This window comes from Scyliorhinus torazame, chromosome 2 (assembly GCF_047496885.1).
Source record: "Scyliorhinus torazame isolate Kashiwa2021f chromosome 2, sScyTor2.1, whole genome shotgun sequence".
Taxonomy (NCBI): Eukaryota; Metazoa; Chordata; class Chondrichthyes; order Carcharhiniformes; family Scyliorhinidae; genus Scyliorhinus; species Scyliorhinus torazame.
The window spans coordinates 60,838,098-60,851,104 of NC_092708.1; the positions used below are offsets into that span (position 1 = coordinate 60,838,098).

General features: G+C 47.5%; 1 protein-coding gene across 1 annotated transcript in view; it reads left to right on the plus strand.

Annotated features, from left to right (window-relative positions):
* LOC140406643 (low-density lipoprotein receptor-related protein 1B-like) overlaps positions 1-13,007 on the plus strand; it is a 1,956,985-nt gene that overhangs the window by 1,428,733 nt on the left and 515,245 nt on the right. The window lies entirely within an intron of this gene.

A 13,007-nucleotide genomic window follows, 5' to 3' on the forward strand; every position in this document is an offset into this window, starting at 1 on the left:
GTCTAGTAGCGTGAATCTCAGAATTCTCCTCGACAACATTGTCTTTTTCCTGTGTGAATACTGACGAAAAATATTCATTTAGCACCTCTCCTATCTCCTCGGACTCCAAGCACAACTTCCCACTACTGTCCTTGACTGGCCCTACTCTTACCCTAGTCATTCTTTTATTCCTGACATATAGAAAGCTTTAGGGTTTTTCTTCATCCTACCTGCCAAAGACTTCTCATGTCCCCTCCTGGCTCTTCTTAGCTCTCTCTTTAGGTCCTTCCTAGCTAACTTGTAACTCTGGAGCGCCCTAACTGAACCTTCATGTCTCATCTTTACATAAGTCTCCTTCTTCCTCTTGACAAGTGTTTCGACTGCTTTAGTAAACCACGGTTCCCTCACTCGACCACTTCCTCCCTGCCTGACAGGTACATACTTATCAAGGACACGCAGTAGCTGTTCCTTGAACAAGCTCCACATTTCCATTGTGCCCATCCCCTGCAGTTTTCCTCTCCATCCGATGTATCCTAGGTCTTGCCTCATCGCATCATAATTGCCTTTCCCCCAGATATAACTCTTGCCCTGCGGTATATACCTATCCCTTTCCACCACTAAAGTAAACGTAATCGAATTGTGGTCACTATCACCAAAGTGCTCATCTACCTCCAAATCTAACACCTGTCCTGGTTCATTACCCAGTACCAAATCTAATATGGCCTCACCTCTCGTTGGCCTATCTACATACTGTGTCAGGAAACCCTCCTGCACACATTGGACAAAAACGGACCCATCTAAAGTACTCGAACTATAGCGTTTCCAGTCAATATTTGGAAAGTTAAAGTCCCCCATAACAACCACCCTGTTGCTTTTGCTCCTATCAGGCACCGTTCTAGTTGATTAAAGCCACAGTTTATTTCTATTCATGTCACGAGTGAATTGATGGTCGCATCAACTAGAATGATTCCAGCATTGAAGTATTAGAGTTCTGTACATTGGCAGAAAGGAGCTAGAGCTTAAGAACAACTTACATCATGAGCGTGATTTTCTGCAGGCCAATGACTCAATCGGGAAAGGTTCACTTGTGCTTTTAAAAATCGTGAAACAGGCGCCGAGGCTAATGAGGGAGTGAGAGAACGTAGGGCATGCAGAGACTGTGGACTGTCCTGACACCGGCTGAGGTGGGGTGGCACGGCCAGGGATGAGGGGGTGATAGGTGGACGGGCCGTGGGGCTGGGGTGACCCCTCGTGGGACTGGGGCGGTGTCCAGGCATGGGCCGGCATTGCTGCGGCCTACGAGGAAGCCACCTTGCTGCGGACCCCACTTACCCACCATGGCCCCTGGTTCTGCAGTGTGCCACCGGCCATATGGGTGCCCCCACCACCCAGCCCCCACCTTCCACCCGACCAACCCCGCACCTCAGCGCCAACCCTCGCACCCTACCCTCCCCCTCCCCCCAAACTGGCCGTCACCCGGCGGCAGGGCATCACGCGCCCCGCCCAAGGACAATGCCCACAGTAGCCCCTACAGGAGGGCACCGGATGGGGACCACTGAGAATACCACCGGGAAGGGCAGCACCAGCCAGCAGTATCACTGGCAGCAGGGACGGGCGCCGTGCTGGGAATCAACGGGACCAGGGGTGCGGGGATGGGGTGTTGGAGGGACATGCAGGGTAGGTTCCACAGTGTCAACTGCGGCCACCGTGTAGCCAGTTGGACCTGGTCGGGCTAGGGGGTGCGCACCTTTCTAACATGTCAGTCTTTCACCCCCGACAGACAATGTACATTAGAATACAACCAGCGATGGCAGCCTTCCTCCTAGTCACCGCAGTTCTGGAGGATGCACTGTGGCTGTAAGCTGGAGCTGCTTGAGGGGGAGGATGCTGCAGCAGGGGAGGCAGCCCCAGAGGAGCAGGAGGCAGCCGGTGAGGATGGAGAGCCGGCCGTTCAACAGACCGAGGATGAGGTGCAAAGGAGGCGCCGCATGAGGTCTTGTGTGCACTGGCACCGCCTGTCATATGAGGACCTGCCGGACCGGGCATGCCATTGAAGAGTCCGTCTGAGTAGGGGGACAGTTCGACATACCTGCCAGATAATGGCGCATCTGACAATGCGGGGGAATGGGAGACGACACCCACTCTCGGTGGACATCAAGGTGACGGTCGCCCACACGGGGTCCTTCCAAGGCGCCATGTGGGGACCTTTCTGGGCTCTCAATGAGATTGGTGCACAGGTGTATCCGCGCCATAACAGAGGCCCCAAATGCCCAGTTGGTACAATACATGCATTTCAATCTACACCAAGCACACTAGGATGCCTGGACAGTGGGGTTCGCTGCCATCGTTGAGATATCCCGGGTCCAGGTGGGTGATTAATGGGATGCATGTTCCCCCTCCGAGAACCTGCAGATGACAGGCCCATCTTCACAAACCGAAAGGAGTTCACCTCGATGAAATTGCAGCTGGTGTGTGACCATGAGATGCACATCATGCATGTCTGTGCCCGATAAACACGCAGTGTGCACGATGCCTTCATCCTGGCACACTCACCAGCTCCTGATCTCTTTAAAGTGCCCCCCCTGCTTGGGGTAGGCTCCTGGCCGACGGGGGTTATTCGCTGTGGTTGTGGTTGATGATACCTATCCAGAGGCCACAGACCGAGATGAAGACCCGTGACATTGCTGCCCATGCCGTGTCCAGGGCCTTGATTGAGTGGTGCTTCGGCATCCTGAAGATGCGGTTCAGGAGGCTGGACTACTTTGGAGGGGCCCTCCTGTATAGCGCTGGGAGGGTTGCCCACATCCTGGTGGCCTGCTGTGTCCTCCACAACATCGTGCAGCACAGGGGCGATGTGCTGGAGGAGGAGGATGAATGCCCGGGGGGGGGGGGGGGCAGTGAGCACTGTCTGGACTGTGGTCCCTGGGCCAAACCCACCAAACACCACCCATTCCTCCCCCTCTACAGCCAGCCCAGACCAGCCTACCCCTCACACCCTTCAGACAGAACACCGAGGCAGGTTGCAACATTGTGGACAGGTGTTTAATTTGAAAACATAAGCACAGATTTGTGCCCTGGTCCCTAACAATAAACTGTGTCCTGCACCTGTGCCAACTTAACAGGTGTCTACTTTTCTGGCCTTACGGGCCCTAACGCTACGCCGAGGTGGATCCCCAGATGGTACATCGGGAGTGGAAGAGGCCAGTTGTGATTCCTGCCCGGCGGCCTGGGTACCCTGTGGCAGCCATCTCCTGGGGCAACCGGGCCTTGATGAGTTTGGCTGCTGCTTGGGTGTCCCAGGTGGCATGGTGCCGCCCTGTTCTGTGCATTGCCCATGTGATGCGCCAGGGAATGGAGGGGGGGAGGGTGTCCGTGGTGCTGTGGTGTTCTGTCACTTCTCCTGCGGCAGTCATCGTACAGGTCCCATCACCTCCTTCTCCCTCGGGGTGCCTGATGGCCCCTGGACTATTCCATAGGATGGGGGTGCGAGCGGCGTGAACCCTGGAGGCTTTCCCACTGCCAGTCCTAGAGCCCGCTGACGTCTTGATCAGTGCTGCATGCTCACGGCCAAGGAGCACAACCAATCGACCCACTCTGTCTGGGACTGTGCCACATCACACTGCGATTGTGTTACCAGCTTCTGGGTGCATGCCACATCAGCCAGTGACTGCACCATATCCCTCTGGGACTGGACCATCTCCCTTGGGGCTATGCTACGTTGGCCAGCGCCTAGACAAATAAGTGACAAGAGGTGGAATCGAATGCAACCTTGGTGGTGAGCTTGGAGTCCTGGGGCATTGAATCAGCTGGTAGACTGTGGGGTGAAAACTCTGCTGTCTTCCAGCACTACCTGATTAAATTCAGGGCATGAAGGCTTGTTATAAACCTCGTAGAGTTTGACGATTTTTAAAAACCGGCGTTCTAATGTCCAGTGACAGACTGGAAGGATCACTTGATAAGATTTAGTTTTTTAAGACTTTTAAACAAGCTAAAAGCAACCATAACTACACACTCTTTCAGTAGGCATCTTAAACTGAACCATGTCCACTTGTATCCAGGAAGAAATATTTAATATTTTTAATTCATGGTATGTGGGCATCCCGAATTGCCCTTGAACGGAATGGCTTGCTAAGCCATTTCAGAGGGTTGCTGGTGATCTGGATTGACATGTAGGTCAGGTCAGGTCAGGTAAGGATACCCTAAACCAGATGAGTTTTTTAAAAACAACCAACAATGGTTTTATGGTCACCATTAGACTTTTAATTCCAGATTTTCATTGATTTCAAATTTCAACATCTGCCGTTGTGGGATTTGAACCCAAGTCCCAGACCATTATCCTGGGTCTTTGGGTGGCTAGCTAAGTGAAATAAGTCACTATGCCATTGCCTGCCCAATGTTAATCAGCTGTCCTTTATACCCCAAATTTCATTCTAACTTAAAATTAATTAAAAAGTTAAACAGTCTCCTGGCCCTGATGGGATGCATCCCAGAGTGCTAAAAGAGATAGCTAGGGAAATTGTAAACGTACTAGTGATAATTTATCAAAATTCACTAGACTCTGGGGTGGTCCCAGAGGATTGGAAAGTAGCAAACGTGACACCACTGTTTAAAAAAGGTTTAAACTTTGGTTGCAGGGAAAATGCTGGAATCTATCATGAAGGAGGAAATAGCGGGGCACCTGGAGGGAAATTGTCCCATTGGGCAGACGCAGCATGGGTGCATAAAGGGTAGGTCGTGTCTGACTAATTTGGTAGAATTTTTTGAGGATGTTACCAGTACAGTAGATAACGGGGAGCCAATGGATGTGGTATATCTGGATTTCCAGAAAGCGTTTGACAAGGTGCCACACAAGAGGTTGCTGCATAAACTAAAGATGCATGGCATTGAGGGTAAAGTGGTAGCATGGGTAGAGGATTGGTTAACTACCAGAAATCAGAGAGTGGGGATAAATGGGTGTTCCTCTGGTTGGCAACCTGTAACTAGTGGGGTCCCTCAAGGATCAGTGTTGGGCCCGCAGTTGTTCACAATTTACATAGATGATTTAGATTTGGGGACCAAGTGCAATGTGTCAAAGTTTGCAGACGACACTAAGATGAATGGTAAAGCAAAAAGTACAGAGGATACCGGAAGTCTGCAGAAGGATTTGGATAGGTTAGGTGAATGGGCTAGGGTCTGGCAGATGGAATTCAATGTTGCCAAGTGTGAGGCTATCCATTTTGGGAGGAATAACAGCAGAATGGATTATTATTTAAACGGTAAGATGTTAAAACATGCTGCTGTGCAGAGGGACCTGGGTGTGCTGGTGCACGAGTCGCAAAAAGTTGGTGTGCAGGTGCAATAGGTGATTAAGAAGGCTAATCGAGTTTTGTCTTTCATTGCTAGAGGGATGGAGTTCAAGACTAGGGAGGTTATGCTTCAATTGTATAGGGTGTTGGTGAGGCCACATCTGGAGTATTGTGTTCAGTTTTGGTCTCCTTACCTGAGAAAGGACATATTGGCACTGGAGGGAGTGCAGAGGAGATTCACAAGGTTGATCCCAGAGTTGAGGGGATTAGATTATGACGAGAGATTGAGTAGACTGGGACTGTACTCATTGGAGTTTAGAAGGATGCAGGGGGATCTTATTGAGACATATAAAATTATGATGGGAATAGATAGGATAGATGCGGGCAGGTTGTTTCCACTGGTCGGGGAAAGCAGAACTAGGGGGCATAGCCTCAAAATAAGGGGATGTAGATTTAGGACCGAGTTTAGGAGGAACTTCTTCACCCAAAGGGTTGTGAATCTCTGGAATTCCTTGCCCAGTGAAACAGTTGAGGCTCCTTCTTTCAACGTTTTTAAGAAAAAAATAGATACCTTTCTAAAGAATAAAGGGATTCGGGGATATGGTGTACGGGCCGGAGAGTGGAGCTGAGTCCACAAAGATCAGCCATGATCTCATTGAATGGCAGAGCAGGCTCGAGGGGCCAGATGGCCTACTCCTGTTCCTAGTTCTTATGTTCTTATTAACATATAACCATTCATAAAACCTGATGTTCAGAACAGCTCCATGTGGGACGTGGTGACTCACAGTCTATCGACCATCCCTCCCCCCTTATCCTTTCACAACTAAGCCATACAGGTCTGTTATCAAGTAGAATTCAGAACAGGCTTCCTTTTTACATTTTACCCCAAGTTAAAGAAGCATGCCCCCAAAAATTACAATCTTACAAACTTCATATTTGTAATAGGCTCATGAATGGAGTTTGCACCCAAGACCTAATTGAGGCTGTTAAGTAGAGAATTATTGTCCACTTCAGGGTTTCATCTCACATGGCTGGTTAGGTTTGCTTGTGGGTACCTCATTCAAAGGCACTCTGTCTGATCAAGGTACCCCGAATTTCAAAATGGGTGGCCCACTGAGAACCAAACTCCTGCCCTTTCTTCTGAATCCATCTCGCCAGCGGCCCTTCGCTGCAATGCCTATCTGCCCTCACTGACCTGTGGCCAAGGCCTGTTGACAATCCAAGACCTTGGTGGGTGCATTACCGGCAGCAGCCACCACTCTCGGTACAGTTGATGGGCAGTGGAGAGCTTCCAGTCTCTGACTGGCCAGCAGCTCTTGAGGAGATGGGATTTCTACCCCCATGGTCCTTAATCCCAGGAAGGGGCCTGTGCTGGATGGTTTAATGCCTGCTGGGCATCTGATACCAGTGGGCCTCCCCTATTAGAAGTGACATTGGTCTCACATCATTTCTCCTACAGTAGGTGGGAACTGCCACTTTGTCAACATTAGATTCCCCCCAATGTGTTTTATTTGTGGTCATGGCCTTCTTCCATTGCCAGGGCAGGTTGTACGTTTTGGATATTTGAAAGAAAAATGGGACATTGGTAAGGTTGTAATGAGGGGAGAGGGGAATGTAGCAAATTAATGCATGGTAAGATGTCAGAAAAGATTGTGGCGTGAGGGGGAAGTGGGATATAAGGAAGAAAATTAGATATGCGGATACAGTCAACTTCAATGGATTCAGCCTGTCCAATGGCCACATCCTCACCAATGACTCCTTGACTATGGCCATAACCTTTCTCCTTCATGAGGGCTAGAAAACGCAGACATGCTTCTCTCCTTCTTTTTCGTGCCAGCCATCTTCATTTGTCTGCCACTTCCTCTTTCAAGAGAAAGTAAAGTGTGTCAATGATTGTCATGCGGTATGGTTGGGTTATGTGGCTATCGTAGTTGAATCACTGCTATGAATCTGAGCTGTGAAATATGAGGCTTACAATACTACTAAATCTGTAAGGGTGAGGTGAAGCATATGAATGTTGGGTATGTGTTTTGATTGATAGAAAGCAATTATAGATGAGTGATGAAGCTGTGGGCAGTAGTATAGTTGGTAGGGAATTCTAGACCAGTAAGCCTGACGTCAGTAGTGGGAAAAATTCTGGAATCCATTATCAAAAATTTTATAGCAGAGCACGTAGAACATAGTGGCAGGATCACACAGAGTCAGCATGGATTTATGAATCATAGATTATCATAAAATTTACAGTGCAGAAGGAGGCCATTCAGCCCATCGAGTCTGCACCGGCTCTTGGAAAGAGCACCCTACCCAAGGTCAACACCTCCCCCCTATCCCGATAACCCAGTAACCCCACCCAACACTAAGGGCAATTTTGGACACTAAGGGCAATTTATCATACCCAATCCACCTAACCTGCACATCTTTGGACTGTGGGAGGAAACCGGAGAACCCGGAGGAAACCCACGCACACACGGGGAGGATGTGCAGACTCCGCACAGACTGTGATCCAAGCCGGAATCGAACTTGGGACCCTGGAGCTGTGAAGCAATTGTGCTATCCACAATGCTACCGTGCTGCCCTGAAGGGGGAATCATGCTTGACAAATCTACTGGAATTCTTCATGGATGTAACTAGCAAAGTTGACGAGGATGTGGTGTATTTGGACTTTCAGAATGATTTTGACATAAGAGATTAGTGTGTAAAACTAAAGTGCATGGGATTAGGGGTTGTGTATTGAGATGGATCGAAAACTGGTTGGCAGACCAGAAACAAAGAATAGAAATTAACAGGTCTTTTTTAAATTGGCAGGCAGTGACTAGTGGGGTACCGGGGCTATGACTCCAGCTATTCACAATATATATTAATGATTTGGATGAGGGAACAAAATTTAATATCTCAAAATTTTCAGATGACACCATGTTGGTTGGGAGGGTGAGCTGTGGGGAAGATGCAGAGATACTTCAGTGTGATTTGGACAAGTTGAGTGGCGACTTGGGCTTTTCACAGTAACTCCATTGCAGTGTTAATGTCAGCCGACATGTGACAATAAAAATTATTATTTTTTTCGCAACAGAATGGCAGATGCCATGTAATTTGGAGAAATACGAGGTTATCTACTTTGGTAGAAAAAATTAGAAGACAGGCTATTATCTGAATGGCCATAAGTTAGGAGAGGGGAATGTGCAACGAGACCTGGGTGTCCTCGTACACCAGTCACTAAAGCTAAGCATGCAGGTACAGCAGGCGGTAAGAAGAAGAATGGTATATTGACCTTCATAGCAAGAGGATTCAAGTATAGAAGCAGGGATGTCTTGCTGCAATTATACAGGGCCTTGGTGAAGCCACACATGGAATATTGTGTGGAAGGATGTTCTTGCTCTAGAGGGAGTGCAGCGAAGGTTTACCAGACTGATTCCTGGAATGGCGGGGCTGGCATATGAGGAGTGATTGAACCGGTTAGAATTGTATTAACCCATACAATTCTTATAGGACAAGATATGGTAGATACAGAAAGGATGTTCCAGATGGTGCATGTCTCCAGAACCAGGGGTCACAGTCTGAGGATGCGGGGTAGACCAGTTAGGACAAAGGTGAGGAGAAATTTCTTCACCCAGAGAGTGGTCGGCCTGTGGAATTTGTTACCACAGGAAGCAATTGAGGCCAAAACATTGCATGTTTTCAAAAAGCAGTTAGATATGGCATTTAGGGTGAAGAGGATCAAAGGATATGGGGAGAAAGTGAGATTAAGCTATTGAATTGGATGATCAGCCATGATCATAATGAATGGGGGAGCAGGCTCGAAGGGCCGAATAGCTTCCTCTGGTTCCTATTTTCTATGTTGCTATGTAAATCGGCGCTCACTCTTTCCCTTGTCAGCCATTGTTCTTTGAATCATTCCCAATTATGTCAGCACCTTAAGCAGTCAAATCAAAACTTTCCTTCAAGATTGGAAGGCAAGCTTAAGTTAGTTAAACTAGTAACTATATTGGGTCCCCGGGTAATATGTGAAGCCAGTAAATGGTCTGGTTGGCACTGACTGCACACAGCAATCATTACAATGTGCAGGAAGCATAAAATTGACCTATTGCCGCCAGTACATTGAATGGGCATGGGGTAATTGTGGATTGCGATTTCTGCACTTTGTTTGCAGTGGCTATTCAATTTGGCCCTTGGGATATTTCCTGTATTAAAATTTAAGCATTTTTGTCTGTGGTGCGTGGTTGCATTGACTCTTCCTTTCTATTATCGTAGATTAAGCTTTGAAACTATGTACACCCACAGGAAAAAGCCCAACCTGTTTTGCTATAACGGCCTGAAATACCAATGTTATGTCTGGTCGACACATCTGAGAGCGATTTCATGCCTTTCAGTTGAAAACTGGAACACCTTGTGGGTTTTCTTTGAGTGCATGTTTTATTGGCAAATCTATTTGAGTTGGAAAGATACCCATTTAAATTTTGATGGTCAACAACAAAGTTTGAACAACCTATTTTGTTCCAATTAAGTCACAAATCTGTGGCTGCCAGATAGGGTAGGCCAGAGAGAGTCTGCACAGGAATCAACAATTTGTCACATAAGGTGACCTTGAGCCAGTTTAAGCCCATCTCCAAGCTTCAAGTAACAACAGATGCAACTGCTATTTCCTCTCTTTTGAAAATTAATCATTGAGCTTGTATTTACTGTACTGTATGCCCACTTATCCAATTGCCAATTAAGTGTTTATTGCCCAAGTCATTGTCCAGTGAAGTTTTTATTCTTTGTCTTCTGAAGTAAAGGGGCACATAACATAACCTGTAACTAAAAATGCAGCGATAAAGGTTTTTTATTTGATCCTGAATCTGCAACAGTTTACCCATACATTGGTCAGGTATAATGCCCTGTGTCCAGAAACACTGTGGCTTCACCTAGTGGAGTTGTCGGAAATGCTCAACTGATGAAAAAGTTAAGAAAACCCAAATAAATCTTACAGTTTGGGGTTGATTTGAATCAAATTTTCCACAATTGAGTAACAGGGAGTGTAGTGTGCTCGTCAACTGTGCTCATCTTTGCCAGCTGTCCCAAACATGACCAAAGTAATTTAACATTATTTTAAATATTGACAACTGTCGCAACAACTTCCTTCAATTAGTTGTTAAAATAAATGGATCAGCTGAGGTAAAAAATGGCCAATTTCGCACTGCTGATGTGTGCAGCAGCCATTGAGATTCTAAGAGTGGGTTGAAATGTTTATGTTGAAGCAGAGAAGGGGGAGCATTGTTCTGCATGTATATGTTAAATGTGTCCCGGCTGTGCTAATTATTAAGCTTTAGAGTGTAAAAGTTTTCAATTCCCCAGATATTCTGAAAGCAGAGCACAGAAATTGACTATTGTCCATTAATCGTATCGATTAGATTCACTGACTGAAGATGTAAAGACAAAAAGTTAGTCCAAATTTTCTGATTTTTGGGTTATCAACTAGTCTGTGTCAGGACCTTGTGGATGCTATAATGTGCAGTGAAGGAACCATACGCTCAGAGTCCAGTCATAATATTGTAATCAAACTACATATCATTGAATGGTTGACAATTTGCCACCCCACACAGCCCTCTTTCTCTTTGTATGCAATGGGGAAGGGGGTTAAAGCATTAAAACCCATTGCTGCCCAATTGAAGTTTACTTTTCCCGAGAACAAAGCTTTTTTTAATATCGCCGAATATTTTCTCCAACTGTCTAAAGTTGTGCAGGTGAGGTGGATTGGTCACGCTAAATTGCCCCATAGTGTCCAAATGTTAGGTGGGGTTGCTGGGTTATGGTGATTGGGTGGAGGTGTGGGTTTAGGTAGGGTGCTCAATGGGCCAAATGGCCTCCTTCTGCACTGTAAATTCCATGATTCTATGATTGCATGGGGATTACACAGGAAGTGTCAACTTCAGATGAGCAATTTCCCCACTCCCCAGGATAGTCTTTAAAAGTCACTGAGTTGGAGATTTGGGAGAAATCGGGTATACTTACCTGGATACTTACCCAGGCAACATTAGATAGATCAAAATCTCCTCTAACATCTGGTTAATTACAGAACTTACCCCACCCTCCCCACCAATTATCCCCCAACTACATCCCTCAACCACGCAACTACCCACCCCCACCACCCCACACCCCAATCCCATACAACTATCCCCCACTCTAGTACTCTCCCCGACTCAACCTGACTACCCTCAGGACCACCTAATTGCCACTTTACCTATCCCAATCATTTACCCATCTTCCCTGTCTGCCACCTCATCCACTTACCCACCTTACCCACTTACCACACTCCACACACCTAAAAATGCAGCGATAAAGGTTTTTTATTTGATCCTGGATCTGCAACAGTTTACCCATACATTGGTCAGGTATAATGCCCTGTTGTCCAGAAACACTGTGGCTTCACCTAGAGGAGTTGTCGGAAATGCTCAACTGACGAAAAAGTTAAGAAAACCCAAATAAATCTTACAGTTTGGGGTTGATTTGAATCAAATTTTACCCACTTACCACACTCCACACACCCACCCTACCTACTTACACCTCTCTCACCGTACCCATTTGCCATCTCTATCACCCTACCATTTCACTCATTTATCCATTAACCTATCCACTAACATTCAAAATGGACATTTAAACTGACCATACAGTAGCAGGTGCTGTAAAAAGGGGGCAAATCCTGCCTTCCCCCTACTCTACTCTGCTTCAGCAGAGCTCTCCGGGGATTTCTGGAAATGCCAGGTTCAGAAGGTTCTGGAAGAAATGTAGAGCAGCAACGGATCAGTGGAATCTTCAAGCGGAGCAGCAATTTGGTGATGATTACTGCTCCTCAGAAGACCTGGGACATTATGTTCTTTTTTTAAAATATTGTGTTTACTTTCTATAGCCAAGTAAATACACCATCATTACTGGCTCTGTAAGTGACCTCTTCCTTTTAATTACCTTGGGAAGATATTCTTATCATTGCAATATCCAGTTCAAGTAAAACTCTGACCTTACAAAATCAGATGGGACATCAAATCCATCACATCCACCTGCCAAAAACCATGGGCTAAATTCTCCGATTCTGAGACTAAGTGCCGATGGCTGCGTAGGAATGGTGGCGTTTTACGATCGAACAAATGGTGCAAAACGTCCACCGATCCCACAGGTGGGGGACTAGCAGGCACGCACCATAGAGCACCCGGCTCTGGCTGCAAATACGGCCGGAGAATTGCCGGATCCGTGATTGCGCATGCGCACGGCGGCGGCCTGCAGTGACCGTGCCGTGCAACATGGCGCCAGCCGCCCGCTGACTCAGCCTGCCAAATGGTGACCCCTTTGTCCAGGCTCGCCACCCACTGACAACCCCCCAGCAGTGCCCTTAGCCCCCATCAAAGCCCCTCCTTTCCGCAGATCAGCTTCCCCCCGACTGTGGCGCGCTGGACTTAGCCGCAGCTGCCACACCGAGTTCCCGAAAATAAATACCACACGCGACCGACGCCGTCGGGAACTCGGCCCATCGGGGGCGGATCATCGGGCGGAGGACCTCAGGTAACGCCCTGAGGCCGTCCAGATGGTCTGCGGTGTCCTCCAAGAGTAAGCCGGTTTGGAGATGGTGAAGCATCGCAAAAGTGGCGCCACCCCCGATTTTGGCGCCAACGTGGATTCTCCAGCCGATCGCCAAATGCAATTTCAGCGACAGAGACCGGAGAATCCCGCCCGTACATCTTGAATTCTAAACTGCAGAACTATAGGATAAAATAA